Source organism: Myripristis murdjan, chromosome 4 (genome assembly GCF_902150065.1).
Source record: "Myripristis murdjan chromosome 4, fMyrMur1.1, whole genome shotgun sequence".
NCBI lineage: Eukaryota > Metazoa > Chordata > Actinopteri > Holocentriformes > Holocentridae > Myripristis > Myripristis murdjan.
Window position 1 is genome coordinate 28,879,050 of NC_043983.1, and position 13,081 is coordinate 28,892,130.

At 41.7% G+C, this 13,081-nt stretch overlaps 1 protein-coding gene across 1 annotated transcript in view; it reads left to right on the top strand.

Annotated features, from left to right (window-relative positions):
* Window positions 1-1,194: 1,194 nt before the first annotated feature.
* The window catches only part of brinp3a.2 (bone morphogenetic protein/retinoic acid inducible neural-specific 3a, tandem duplicate 2), a 43,876-nt gene continuing 31,989 nt past the window's right edge, over window positions 1,195-13,081 (top strand). The window contains exon 1 of the mRNA XM_030048753.1: window positions 1,195-1,561. The gene's annotated coding sequence lies outside the window, so the exon portion shown is untranslated. The remainder of the gene's footprint in view (window positions 1,562-13,081) is intronic.

Consider the following 13,081-nt stretch of genomic DNA (forward strand, 5'->3'; position numbering starts at 1 on the left):
GATCAATGCAATCTAAAATCAAATCAGGTGCTGGGGTATATAGTATATCAGTGCTGATCGCTGTTTGTATAATATGTGCTGTCATAGTCATTGTGAAAATGCCAGCATTCATTCGTTCACACGCTCAGTGGCTAGAGTCACTTCTGCATGGTGGATTTTATGAGAGCTGTCTTTGCAGTGATTCTTAATGACTCAGGGCTCATGCATAAGCATGCTCCTCCAGACAAAACCAAAAGATTAAGCCTCATGCTCAACACCTTTGCTCTCCTCCTACTTGGAGACAACTAATGTGACAGCTCAGACAAGATAAGGACTTGTATTCTGACGTCTTCTCCCTGGGGCTTTCTTTCTTTTTTATTTATTTATTTATTTATTTATTTTTTGGAGAGCAGACCAGCCTATCAGTAATGGGAGATAATGAATCAATGACTTATAGGCTATAGTGCATGTCTTTATAAATAACAACGGTATTAAAAAAATCTTGGGCCAAACTTCTAATATATTGGGACATAAAGTTAATGACGTGAGTGTCATTTCGCTTAGTGCACACCAGTGCTTTTCATTTAAAGTAGGGGAGAGAGAGAGAGAGAGAGAGAGAGAGGGTGACTGTTAACAAAATGCTTGTTATTATTCCTGCCACGTCGCCCACCTTAGTCTACCCTCCTTTTGGCAGCTATTACAGAGGGCTACTTGTGTCTTAAACATGTGACTAAGTGAGAGAGGGGCACAGGGGAGAGCTGCTGAGGCTGCCCATGCCAGTTATCTGCTGCCCGGCGCCTACCTACAGTACAGAAATCTGGTTCCTCCGCTCCTGCGCTCCTTCACACAGCGATGCGGAGTAGGCGGGTCAAGTAGAAAACGGGGCTCGCGTGGAATTCATAACGGGATATTTAACCATCTTGGTGGGGCGGCTGTCCGCGCGCCGCAGCCGCATTAACGCCGCATCTGTCCGACGCGAGGAGCCCGCCGATGTTTGGTAGGGAAATGCGCTCACGTTGCCATTAATCTGCTAAACAAGAGCCCCTTTTGCGCTCCTGGACTCCCGTCTCTCTCTCTCTCTCTCTCTCTCTCTCTCTCTCTCTCTCTCTCTCTCTCTCTCTCTCTCTCTCTTCCTCCTCCTCCTCCTCCTCCTCCTCACCACATCTCTTGCTGGATGATTTCATTTTGTAAAGTCATTATCCCCAGAAAGGTCAAAGCCTCTGCTTCCAGGAACGTTGAATTATACTCGGATAAGCCGACTTTACCCCCACAGCGCACCCCGTCTGCTTTCCCAAAGTTTCTCACTGGTGTAGAACGGTAGGACGGATTGGTCGGGCGCAGGCTCTGCTTTTTACCCCCCTCTTTGACCGATCACTTACACCTCTCCTCGGATCTTGGTTTCTTTTTGGGAGTTTTTCTTTTTTCTTCTTTTTCTTTTTTTTTCGGGGCAGCGATTGAGTCCTGACAAACTGTGAAATGAGTTTCTCTACAATTTCGTCAGTTTCAGGATCAGAGTGCCTCCGACATCAAGCAAGAAAATGGGAAATACTCAGTTAAACTTTGAATGCTGTTCCAAACCGCGGTGAGTGATATCGTTGTTTTTGTCCGATTGAACAGTGGCTTTGACTTGTTCATTTCAGTACGTGAATTTTGACCATAGGTACCTGTGGACGTTTTCGCTCAACCTGCTGGCTATAAAATAACTCCATACCAGCAGTGTTCTTGACCTGGATAGGAATCTGCTGTGCTGTGACATGTGTGAAATCCTATCTGTAGCTTGTTCATCATACAACCAGAACACACACACACACACACACACACACACACACACACACACACACACACACACACACATACACATAGAGAGAGATAAACACAAGCAAACAGACACAGGGGGATGCACGCTTGCACAAACATGGACACAAGCTGAAACACACACATGCATGTACACACACAAACCATCTGCTGCCTCTTTGAGGCCAGCAGTGCATGCACCCTACATTCCTTTACACGTCTTTTCACTACATTACATGAGCTCAATCAGACTCCTCCCTGCCCTTTTCTATACTGCCTTCCTCCCTCTCTCCCTCCGTCCCACCTCTTCTTGCCTACCTCACCACCCTTTTATTATTTGGCTTTCCAGCCAACATCTCTTGCCTGTTCCTTATAGTGTGTATTGGCATGCTTACCAGGAGAGGAACGGATCTGTAACACTGATGTGCACTGAGCAGGATTTGCCAAGCACCAGTGAGGCAGAAAAAAACAGCTCCCACTCATCCAGGAAAAAAAGAGAAATAAATAAAGAAATCTCAGTGTCTTGATAATTATACATTTCACCCTCAAGCGTCACCCTGGAAGAAGGCACATGAGTCGGGGCAGCCTTTTGAGATTGCATGTGGAAGCTCTGATAATGAGCCAAATGCCCTCCGAGAAATCAAATAAAACTTTAAATGCAATTGTATTGGCCCTAGGCAAGCTGACATAGGTGCAAACAATATTATTAGTGTTATTTCACATTTTCTTACCTAATATTAGCCGCAGAATCCTGGAAACACCTCATGGTTGAAATACTTTAGCGCCAGAGAGATAGTTTGATAGCCATGCTTTATGATGGAAAAGCAGTGAGTCCGTGGTGTAATTCTCATTGTGACTTGCATTAGCCAAGGGCTCTGGAGGGATTTTAGCCAGAAGTGCTAAAGCCTCAGACTGTTTACAGGGCCACAACAGGCCCACTGTTCAGTCGTGTCCTCATCTATCCTGGGAGACTGGTGAACCCGACCGTGTCCAGGCCTGAAAGGCACACTGTCTCCTCCCATGAAAAGAGAGATTTCTCTCCCATATCAGTCACCTGCCCCAGAAATGAAAGAGAGTTAAAAGCTCAACTCATTCCCCACTCTGTTAGGACACCCAGCCAGGACTGGTGTGTGTGTGTGTGTGTGTGTGTGTGTGTGTTTGTGTTTGCCTCTGTCCTCTCCATCTGTCTTGACATGATATACTAAATATATACATAAAAATATGCATCATACCAGGTAATTTAGTCTGTACTGTAAAAATCTTGTTTAATCTCAAAACAAGTGGACAATGGAAAAAAAATGCCACCAAGATGAGATAACCTCACTTGTTTCCAATGCAGTTTCAATGGCTTCAGGTTTTATTTGTGGGAACAAGTATAAATATGTTGAATGAAACAAGACAGAGTAAGGCAGGTCAACCCATTATCATCAAGAAAATGGCACTTGATTCAAGAAAATTATGGAAATAAGTTGAGTAGTACTGGGAAACAGAGAAATCACCGGAGACCTAAGTTTGAGTCCAGCATGAAACAACAGTGGTGTGTGTTTGTTGTAAACCTTACATATGTTATGTAACCATAACCAAATGGTTTTTATGCCTAAACCTATCCTCTCCCAAACCTTAACCAAGACGTTTTGATGGCTAAATGTAACATATTTGTGATATGTCAGAAACAAACATATTCTGTGATAAAATACATTTCCCCTAAACATAATTGTGAATGCAGTTTAGTTTTATGGGCAACGCAATTTTTAGGAGACGGTTGATTTTTTGGCAGTGTGTGTGTAAGCATGCTGGACACAGTTCTCTTGTTTTCTGCATGTTTGCATGCTTGCTTGTCAGGCTGTTGTTGAGCAGACCAACTCTCGGTGACGTGGATGCGTGGCCTTTATTCTTGAGAGGAGACAAAGTGAGCTTGAAAATGCAATTACATTGTTACTGTGACTGAACAGGGAGCCATCTACAGGTTTCTAAAGGGATGCCGACAGAGAGGATTTCATGGCTGGGAGGGGTCCGTCTTCTTCTTCTTCTTCTTCCAGTTCCTGTTATGTGGATGTGGCATTTTACGAAAAGATGTGATAGCTGAGGAGAGTTGGGGAGAGGGGAGGGGAAGGAGAGGAGAGCACAGGAAAGGAAAGGAAGGGAAAGGAAAGGAGATACCCCCCCTGAGCCCATCCACCCCCGTCTATACACAGACACACACAAACACAGAGCCACATCCATAACTGCTACCTCTCTGTCAACAGTCTATTCATCTGCTCCAACTGTGAGATGCTGGTGCAGATCAGAGGGGATTGTAGTCGCTGACGAGATGGCCCCCTCATTCAGTCAGATGCACCTCGACAAGCCCCGCTCTCCTTAAAATGGCTCTTCATCTCATAGTTTTAGGAGACTAACAAGTGCTTGACTTAACAAATGAGGCGCCATGCCGTGTGAAATACCACTGCAGCAAATTTGATCGCATCCGCTATTCGCTGGGAAGAGTGAGACAGAGAAAGAAAAGAAAAGAAAGATGGAAAGAAGTCTAGGCTGAGGGAAAGAAAAGAAGAAAGAGAGCCCGAGTGTGGGGGAGCTATGGGGGTCAAGTTTTGCCACAGTGTGCTGAATATCCATAGCCCATTATTTTATGATAATGAGCAAACCGTTGGGTTTGACTTGAAGTGTGAAGTGATAGAGAAGAGGAGAGGGGCTACAGGGAGAGGGGGGAAAGTAGGGGAGACGAGAAGATGAGGGGAAGGAGAAAGGAAAATCATAAAGGGAGAGGAGAAAATGTCTCATTGAGGGATTTCAGACTGACAAGGGCGTTAAACTAGAATCTCTCTCTCAGATTAAGAGCGACTGGGGCATTAGACCAAAATCTCTCTCAGAGGCAATTGGTAATTGAATGTTGAGTCTTAACATACTCTGCAAATGCACACACACTCAGGGAAACACACATACTCTCTTTCTCTCTCTCTCTCTCTCTCTCTCTCTTTCTCTCTCTGTTCTCGGCTACACATACCGCAAATGTTTCTGGGAGAGTGAAAAGGAAAGTTTAACTTGCTACGTTAATGGATATTCAGCATGCGACTGCAGCGGGGGAGAGAAACATAGTGTGTGTGTGTGTGTGTGAGAGAGAGAAAGCGCGAGAGAGAGCATGCAAACTAATCCCCTTTATTTAAGAGCAACCTTTGTCCCTGCTTATACAAGGCCACTGGTTGAAGAGGTCTATTTGTGTTTTACTGTGATTTATAGAGGCTTCACCCTCAGTGTGTTCACAGACACTCAATGATATGCAGCCATATAAAAACGTACAAGAAAGAAGTTTACAGTCTGGGCAGCCATCATTAAGGTGACTTTCCCCTCATTGCTCTGCAAGCTTAGCTTTTTATGTTGCCTTAAAAGAATTTGTGTTGTTCCTCATTGCACCTTGCAGATTAAAAAGCGCCCGCCTTCAATAAAGCTTTCGGTTTAAATTTACCACGCGCAATCTCTGTGCATACACAAATATACAAGACACACACACACCCACCCACACAGACATGGACACATGACACCAGACGACTAATTGATTAAATCCATTTATTTACCTCCTATTGCTGCAACAATCACCCAGCACAACATATACTCTCTCTCTCTTTCTCTCTCTCTGTCTCTCTCTTACACACACACATACACACACACCCACACACACACACATACTCAGGCAAGAGTATTGATAGTCAGCACTCTCCTCAAAAGTCAAGGCTTGTTTTGAATTGATTTAGAGGGGCCTGAATAAGGGCAAGGCGAGTTTTCAAAGCAACACTCCAAGTTCATTTTTTGGTTCGTTTATCTTTGCATAATGATGTCCATTTTTGATGTCACTGTGCGAGGTGAACGGGCTCATCACTATCCATCTCACATAATAGATTACTGTTGTACAAAAGAGAGGTGCCTTGTTTTCCATCAGTTCATTGCTCGCCGCAACAAATTTCCATCTTGCTTGCTTTTGTGAGAGGAAAGATGAAATTGGCCCGTCCCGACAATCATTCGAATGCTGACCTAGAAGTTACTTTTAATGTTGTTGGCGACGATTAAACGGCGATACAAAGACTCAGAGGCAACTATTCCCATTCATGACAGTGACATATAGACCTATTTAACTGTTAAGACTTTACAGTAAGTGTACATGAACTGCCATTAATTCATGCATGAGTTCATGCATAAAAAGGCATTAATTCATGTATGTAAATAATTTATGAATTTTCAGGACTGTGCAAGAGTTAACAGTATCTCATGATTGCTTTAATGCAAGGACAATCATCATGAATGCTGCATTATTAAGTTCCTGTCTTCTGCTTAGTAGCCTACAAGTAAAGCAGCCAACTAAAAACCAGCTCATCTCAGAAAAGCACTCATGCATCCAACTGAGTAACTGTAACTGTTATTAATGAAGCATTTTTCATTAGTTAATCATATTTTTTTCAAATAACATAGAAATTTGCTCATTTTTTAATAGTGATGTATAATATTTTGTATTAGAGATGAAATAACTGAGCAGTGCCATAAATTAAGCATTAGTGCCTTATGAATTTATCATATTCGTGACCTATCAAATAAAGTGGAGTATTCAGCCTCTACTGTATTGATTTTGTCACCACTAATGACAGACTAATGCTGCTGATTAAGCATTATTTGCAACTTGCTTATGAGTTAAACATCTTTTTGACCCTGTGAGTAAATGTGGATGCTCATTATAGCTATTTTTTGGTGATGTAGTGGGCATAAACAGCCAACGCAGGTTCATTAAGGAAACTATAGGTCACAGAGAATAGAAAACAGACATCGGCCAATATAATACATTGCATTCACAAAAGGTCTGTATGCCATTGCTTTACTCACTAAAACAATGTTACAAGGTCATGAAATGAACAGTAATGACTGTGATTTTTTTTTTTTTTTTTTTTTTTCAGTATGAAGAAGAGAGATGAAGATTAAGTGCTTGTATGTCATCTGACATCATGTTTCAAACATGACATCTTTTCAAATCTGTCTTCATTTATGTATTTATTTAATTTGGTTCCTTGGTCTGGGTAAAAAAGCCACAGGTGTTCAAAATTAACAGTATTAAAATAATAATCAAGGGTTTACATATTCAAAAAGCTGGCTACAGTAATAATCAATCATAAATCTACAGTATTTTTTCCCACTTGAGGATTGCTTTAAGTTGGCTCCTAATTACAGAAACCCCTGCATTAATGGCTCTACTCAATACTTTCACCTGTTCATCAATAAAACATTGAGCATGAATTTACAAAAAAAAATAATAATAATAAGGCACAAACAAGATAAACTTTAATAAAGCAAACGCTTAATAAATGATCATTACAATAGGTGCAATGCAGTGGAAAGTGTGTGCTGCGTGCTGTGATAGACAAGTTTTGTTTCATGCATGAAACTGTTACCGTTTAGTTAGCAGTTTGTTTGAATGTGCTCCTTTAGTTTAATCTTCTCCATGACCAAAACAGGAACATTTGTCTACGCTTGGCTTGCTCATGAATGTTAGCCACTGAATTGTTATCAGACATAGCTTATACCATATCATATAAACACATGAAAATAAATGAATAAATACAAGCATAAAAGCACTGCTTATACAGTAATGCACTTAATTAAAAAAAAAAAAATCTGATGCTGTGACAATTTACCATCATGATAACACCAGTTTATTTATTTATTTGTGTAAATTGATAAATCAAGAAACCTAATGGCGTTACTGAAAATAATTTATATACAGACATTTAAGTGCTTACTATATTATCAGTTATATACTACTTAATCATCTCATGATTTTTTCTTGGTGAGGTGTCAAGCTGAATTCACGCTTGAGGAACACAACACTAGATTTTACAGGAATAAGAAGTGGGTGAGGGGAGAGTATGTCTTTGGATTTATGGCTATCTTCTATCACAGATGTGCCTCTGAATTAGACCCACTACACCTCCAGAAGGCTCAGCAGTAAATTCAGAACTTCCAAGTCCCATCTATACCTTCTCTCAGCACCGTTCGGACCCTCATGCCACCAGACTACATCTCCACTTTCATTTGACCTTCACTGCAGCCCACTGCTGCTGTTACAGTGTTCAGCCTCACCAGTCCATCACAGTGAGTCTCGATATGTGCTTATCACTCGTGCATGTTTGCATATGGCTGCATGCATGTGCATTCACAATAGTGTGTGTGCGCGTACATGTAGCGCTTACATAGTGGCATTTAGTCTTTGATGTCTTCTTCCCAGGACACCACGGGAGCTTATCCTTTGTGTTTGTTTGTAAGACAGCCGGATGAGTGCGACTGGCAGTCGTATTATAATTTCACAAAGGCTGTGTTTTACCCCTGGCGCTGGTATGAGAGGTATTGTTGACAGTTGTAGGAGGGAAGATAACTGGGTTAATTAGGGCCAAAAACCTCGTTAGTCAGCATGGAGGGGAAGATGTAAAGTTTATCAGTTCCTGTTTCCCTACTTTGAGGATGGTTTTGGGGTTGGCTTGCAGACAAGTTACAAAGTGCAGGAATTACAAATTGGATCCTGTTGAAGAAATTCTAATGGAATATTTTAATCAAATCCCCCCTGCAAAGGACTCACCCCCTCCATCTTTTTTCTCTACCCTCTCCTTGCTTAAAATGTATTCAAAGTGTGAGATATCACAAAAGGAAAGTCACTTCAATTTGCATAGTTACAGCGCCAGCCAAGTGAATCTGATGCAGTGAGAGTGTCCTAACCATGGATACGGACAAACGCTATATGGACACACAGACAGAGACAGACTTACATATCTGATGTACATACTGTACATTCATACATACATACACAAAGCTCAGATAGCTGGCTGTTACACTGGAGGCGCCGGAACACAAAGCAAGTGAACAGATGTTCAGAGGCCGAATTCTCTGTTTTGTCCCAGTCTCCCATGATCATGGCAGATGAAATCCTTAAGAAAGATTAGGCTGGGGAGTTCCCACATCTCATCAAACCTCCTGTATCCTCCAAAAAAACAGGGTGAGAGTCAAGATCCAACAATGCAGTCGGTAGCCAGGCCTGTCTCTAGAGGAAACAAGTAATTCAGCAGGTACACAAAGTTATAGCAAGTGCTGCAGGAAGGGCTAAGAAAACATGCTCCAAGACTTTGCCAAGATTTAGCCCCGATTTGTGAGTCATTCCTCACAAATCCTTAAGACGGCTATGGAAGGCCAACATGCTAGATTGATTGCGATGTCTTCTTGTAGCAAAACAATTGAGATTGATGTCAGCGGCGACTTTGGCAACATATTTTATTAGTAAACAGAACAGAATAGAAAAGAAAGCCTTTAGAGTCAGTGTACAAATACAACGAAATTAGCAGCACCACTCATGATCAGTGCAATTAATAAGACAAACAGACAATAAGCACACATTCAATAAATATAAAACTAAAATAAATACTACAAAAGAATGGGTGTTGCACTTAAATCTGAGCAATTTTCAAAACAAACTTTGAATAACTTAAGAAATTCTTGTAATCTCGTTTCCCATAAATTGACTTCTTTCATTGAATCAGTTGCATAGCTAAAGAGCTTTTATCTATGGCAGCAACAGGCAGCTACTCCACAGCTGTGCAGAGGCCTATCTGGTGGAAGATTCAGCATCCAAAATGTTTTTTTTTTCCTTGTCAGCATGCATCTCACATGGTCATCGAGAGGCATGTGGAAAAACAAAAAGAGTTGTCATTTTACATAGATTTTCCAAATAGCCAGAGGTTCTTCCTTGCCCACGCTGTGCAAGTCATATTTCAATATATCCACTGGAGCTCTGCGCTTGTCTGCTGCATGTTCAGCAATGAAAATGCCTTTGACTCACTGTCTCTCATCATGCCATTCAGCCTTTTAACATTATGTATAGGGCTCTTGCCTCAAGGAGAAACATTTTGCGAGGATGAGCGAGTTATCATCATGTGTCCTGGTGCTTGAATGGTGGTCTTCCAGCATGGATCCCTGTGTTTCTTTCAGTCACTTTTGCAGGACTAGAGCACTCCCCTCAATGAATTTAACCATGTATTGAAGTACTGTGTGTGTCATGTTTTTTCTGTAAAAGGGCAAAGCTTGATGTATTGTAATGGAAAAGGAGTCCAAAACATTTTAGAGTTTTATCAGTTTCCAAAAATCAAATCTGAATCAGTCTCAAATGCCAGCTACCTCGTTTCCTATATTAACAGAGGCTGATTTAGCATAACAGTCAGTGTTTTTGAGGCAGCACCAGTGCACAGCTTTAGAAATGCAATGATTGACAGATGACCCTGGGCCCACATTACACTCAAAACCTGAAACCCTGTCCTAGAGACACTGTCAGCTCTGTGGTGTCAACCTTGTTGTTTTCCTGTTTTTGGTTATTAAAAAGACAATCGATCACTTGGATCTCCAGCTGCTAAGGGATATGTCTTAGTTAAAATAAATAAATAAATAAATAAATAAAAGTGCATTCCATTTAGAGCAACAGTTTGCCTAACAAAATTGCATGCTTATTCAGTAGACAGACCTGCATGGCCTTTTGCTCAAGGAAGGACTGGGCATTAAACCTGTCTTGCATATTACAGGAGCCATCGCAGACTATTTAAGTATTTTTTCAGCTGAAATAGTTGATATTCATTGGTGCTTAATGAATATAGCCTGTCATTATGGTGAGCAGTGGGCGTAAAAATGTTACCGAGCTTGAACCACGCTGGCTGTACCTCATTGGAATGGCCATTTGCTTAAAGCGCTCCCGTCGCCATTGTATCGCCACAATGAAAAGATTTTCAAACAGATATTTCTTCCCCACAGAAATAAACAGGACCTTGTCACAGGGACCATTTAAATGACAAATTGCAATCTCTGTGCGCTCTCTCTACTGATGGAAGCCTTGTAGGTCCGTCTGCAAATATTTTGGACTTTTTTTTTTTTTTTTGGGACGTTGTTTGAAGTTTGAATGAAAAATTGTATGTCAAATGACAAGGCTGAGGCGATTGTGCACGGGGGCATATGCTGACTGTAAATTACCCCGGAGAGCTGTTTGTAAACCTTGAGGGCCCCATAACAGATGTTTGCAAAAGCAGGGAGAATGCTTAGGAAAGCTTATACAGTTTTTAATTTAACTTGAAATTATGATTACCTCGGTGCACTGAGAGTGAACAGCGGATTATGAAAACACTGCCACACTTTAAAAAAAAAAAAAAAAAAAGACAAAAAAAAACAAAAAGCAACTGAGACACTCAATAGTGAAAATAACATGGATTGTTTGTAAAGGTCTGGTGGGCTATATGATGACACATCTTGGCTTTCGCTGCTACTTATTTTTGATACTTGCCTATTCTGTGAATGCCAGCCCTCATTACATTCATGTGAGAGGAAAATCTATTTCCCCATCATTTGCACTCTCCTCACAATTCCATTGAGAGGACCTCACAGGAACAAACAGAGCTTTCATTTTATACAGAGGTTCCAAACAGCCTCAGGTTATTGCTGGCCCACGTTGTGCAAAATCATATTTGAGTGGATCCACTAGAGCCCCAGTGCTCGCCTACTGCTTGAAATGAAAATTCCTTCCTCCTGCAGCACCCAACATTTGATTTGTTGTTTTAAGATTATGCGAAGGGTTCTCGCCTCGAGGATGAGCATTTTAACAGTGTTTGATGAAAAGCAGTGTTTGCATGAGGTTGAAAATGTGACGTAATGCCCTTGTAAAGTGAGAATGACATGTATCTGATATCAGCCAGGCAGCAGATAACAAAGGCTTAGTGGCTGGCTTTGTTTGGGCGATAATGTGATTATAAGGCTGGTGCTAGACTGTCTGAAAACAATGAATGTTTACAGACAGGAATGTCATATCGGGTGTGTAAAAAAATACGGAAAAGTGAGTCAAAAGTGAATTTGAGAGACACTCGAGAGGAGAGTGCGAGAGAAAGGAGGTTGTTTGAGGGGAGAGACAAAAGAGTGCGAGGGAAAGGAGAGGAGCAAGAGAGCCACAGAGAACAGAGCGAGCCTGTGTTCTCCGACCCTCCTTTCCTGCATCAGCTTTTTGGACGGCTGCCTGTTGGATGATAGGATTAAAGAGTCTTTAAATATGACCTCTGTGCTCTATTCTGATATTAACACGCCACACACTCCCCTCTGAGGAAGGTCACTTTAAACACAACGTGCACCGTGTAAACCAAGGCAGCATTTCCCCTGTAATTTGTCCATCAAATATTGCACTTGTAGCTGTTTTAGAGCCAGTTTTACTGCAGGTTGCACCCATTGCAAACCATTACTTCGGCTTCAAATTTTGTTTAACGATGGTGCCACTCCCTCTTGGTGTGTGGCCCTCCACTGCTGAAGGAGGAGAGAGAAAACTGCGTTGCTAGTGCTCGAACAAAAGAACATGGCAGAAGATAACAGAAATGCAGGGAAGAGAGGGGTCTCTTTGTCTCAGCGCGAATAAACTATTCAACACTGCTGGAATGAGAGCAGAAATCGCTAAAGGACTCTCTCTCAGTTTAACAGCATCAACAACAAAAGAAGTTAAAAGAGAATAGGAGAGAATTGCTCCTTTGCAGTGTTTGGTAACTTTACTCCCGCCCCTGTTTCACTATTTGGAGCAGTGCTATGCAGAGCTGCACTGCATTTATGTTCCTCCACACACACACACACACACACACACACACACAAACACATATCACTGTGTTCTACCGTAAATCAAGCAGCTTCCTTCGATAATCAATACGTCTAATCATGCATGAATGTCTGCACTCAGAAATTGGATGTCACACAGAAACATCTTGTGATTAAAGAAAGTCTAATGAAAAAACATAGGCACTCTACATGCGTGTGCAAATTGACTTGGGAGTCCTGTTATCTTTGAATTATCTTTCAGCACCTACCGTACCTGCCATACCGCACAAACCAGAGTATGTGCACTCTCTCTCACACACACATACACACACACACACACACACACACACACACACACTGGGGACAGGTAGGCCAAGGCTAATGAGTGATGACGATAAACCAGATGTCAGAGTGAAATCAGTTTCCAGACAGGCACAATCTCATCTCATCTATTAAAAGTACCAATTCCACGTTCTCCTGCATGGTTAAATCTCAGTGACCTTCCTCTCTCTCTTTCAGCACACAGTAGTATACCAGTATTTCATATCATATGCTAAGACTGTTTTGACTCTCTCCTGCGCTCTCTCCAGCATTCTCTGCACACTTTCACCTACTGTGCCTTCTTTCTGTGGTGTTTTGTGGTATTGTCTGAGTTATGATTTTTGAAACCCACACACATGCACAC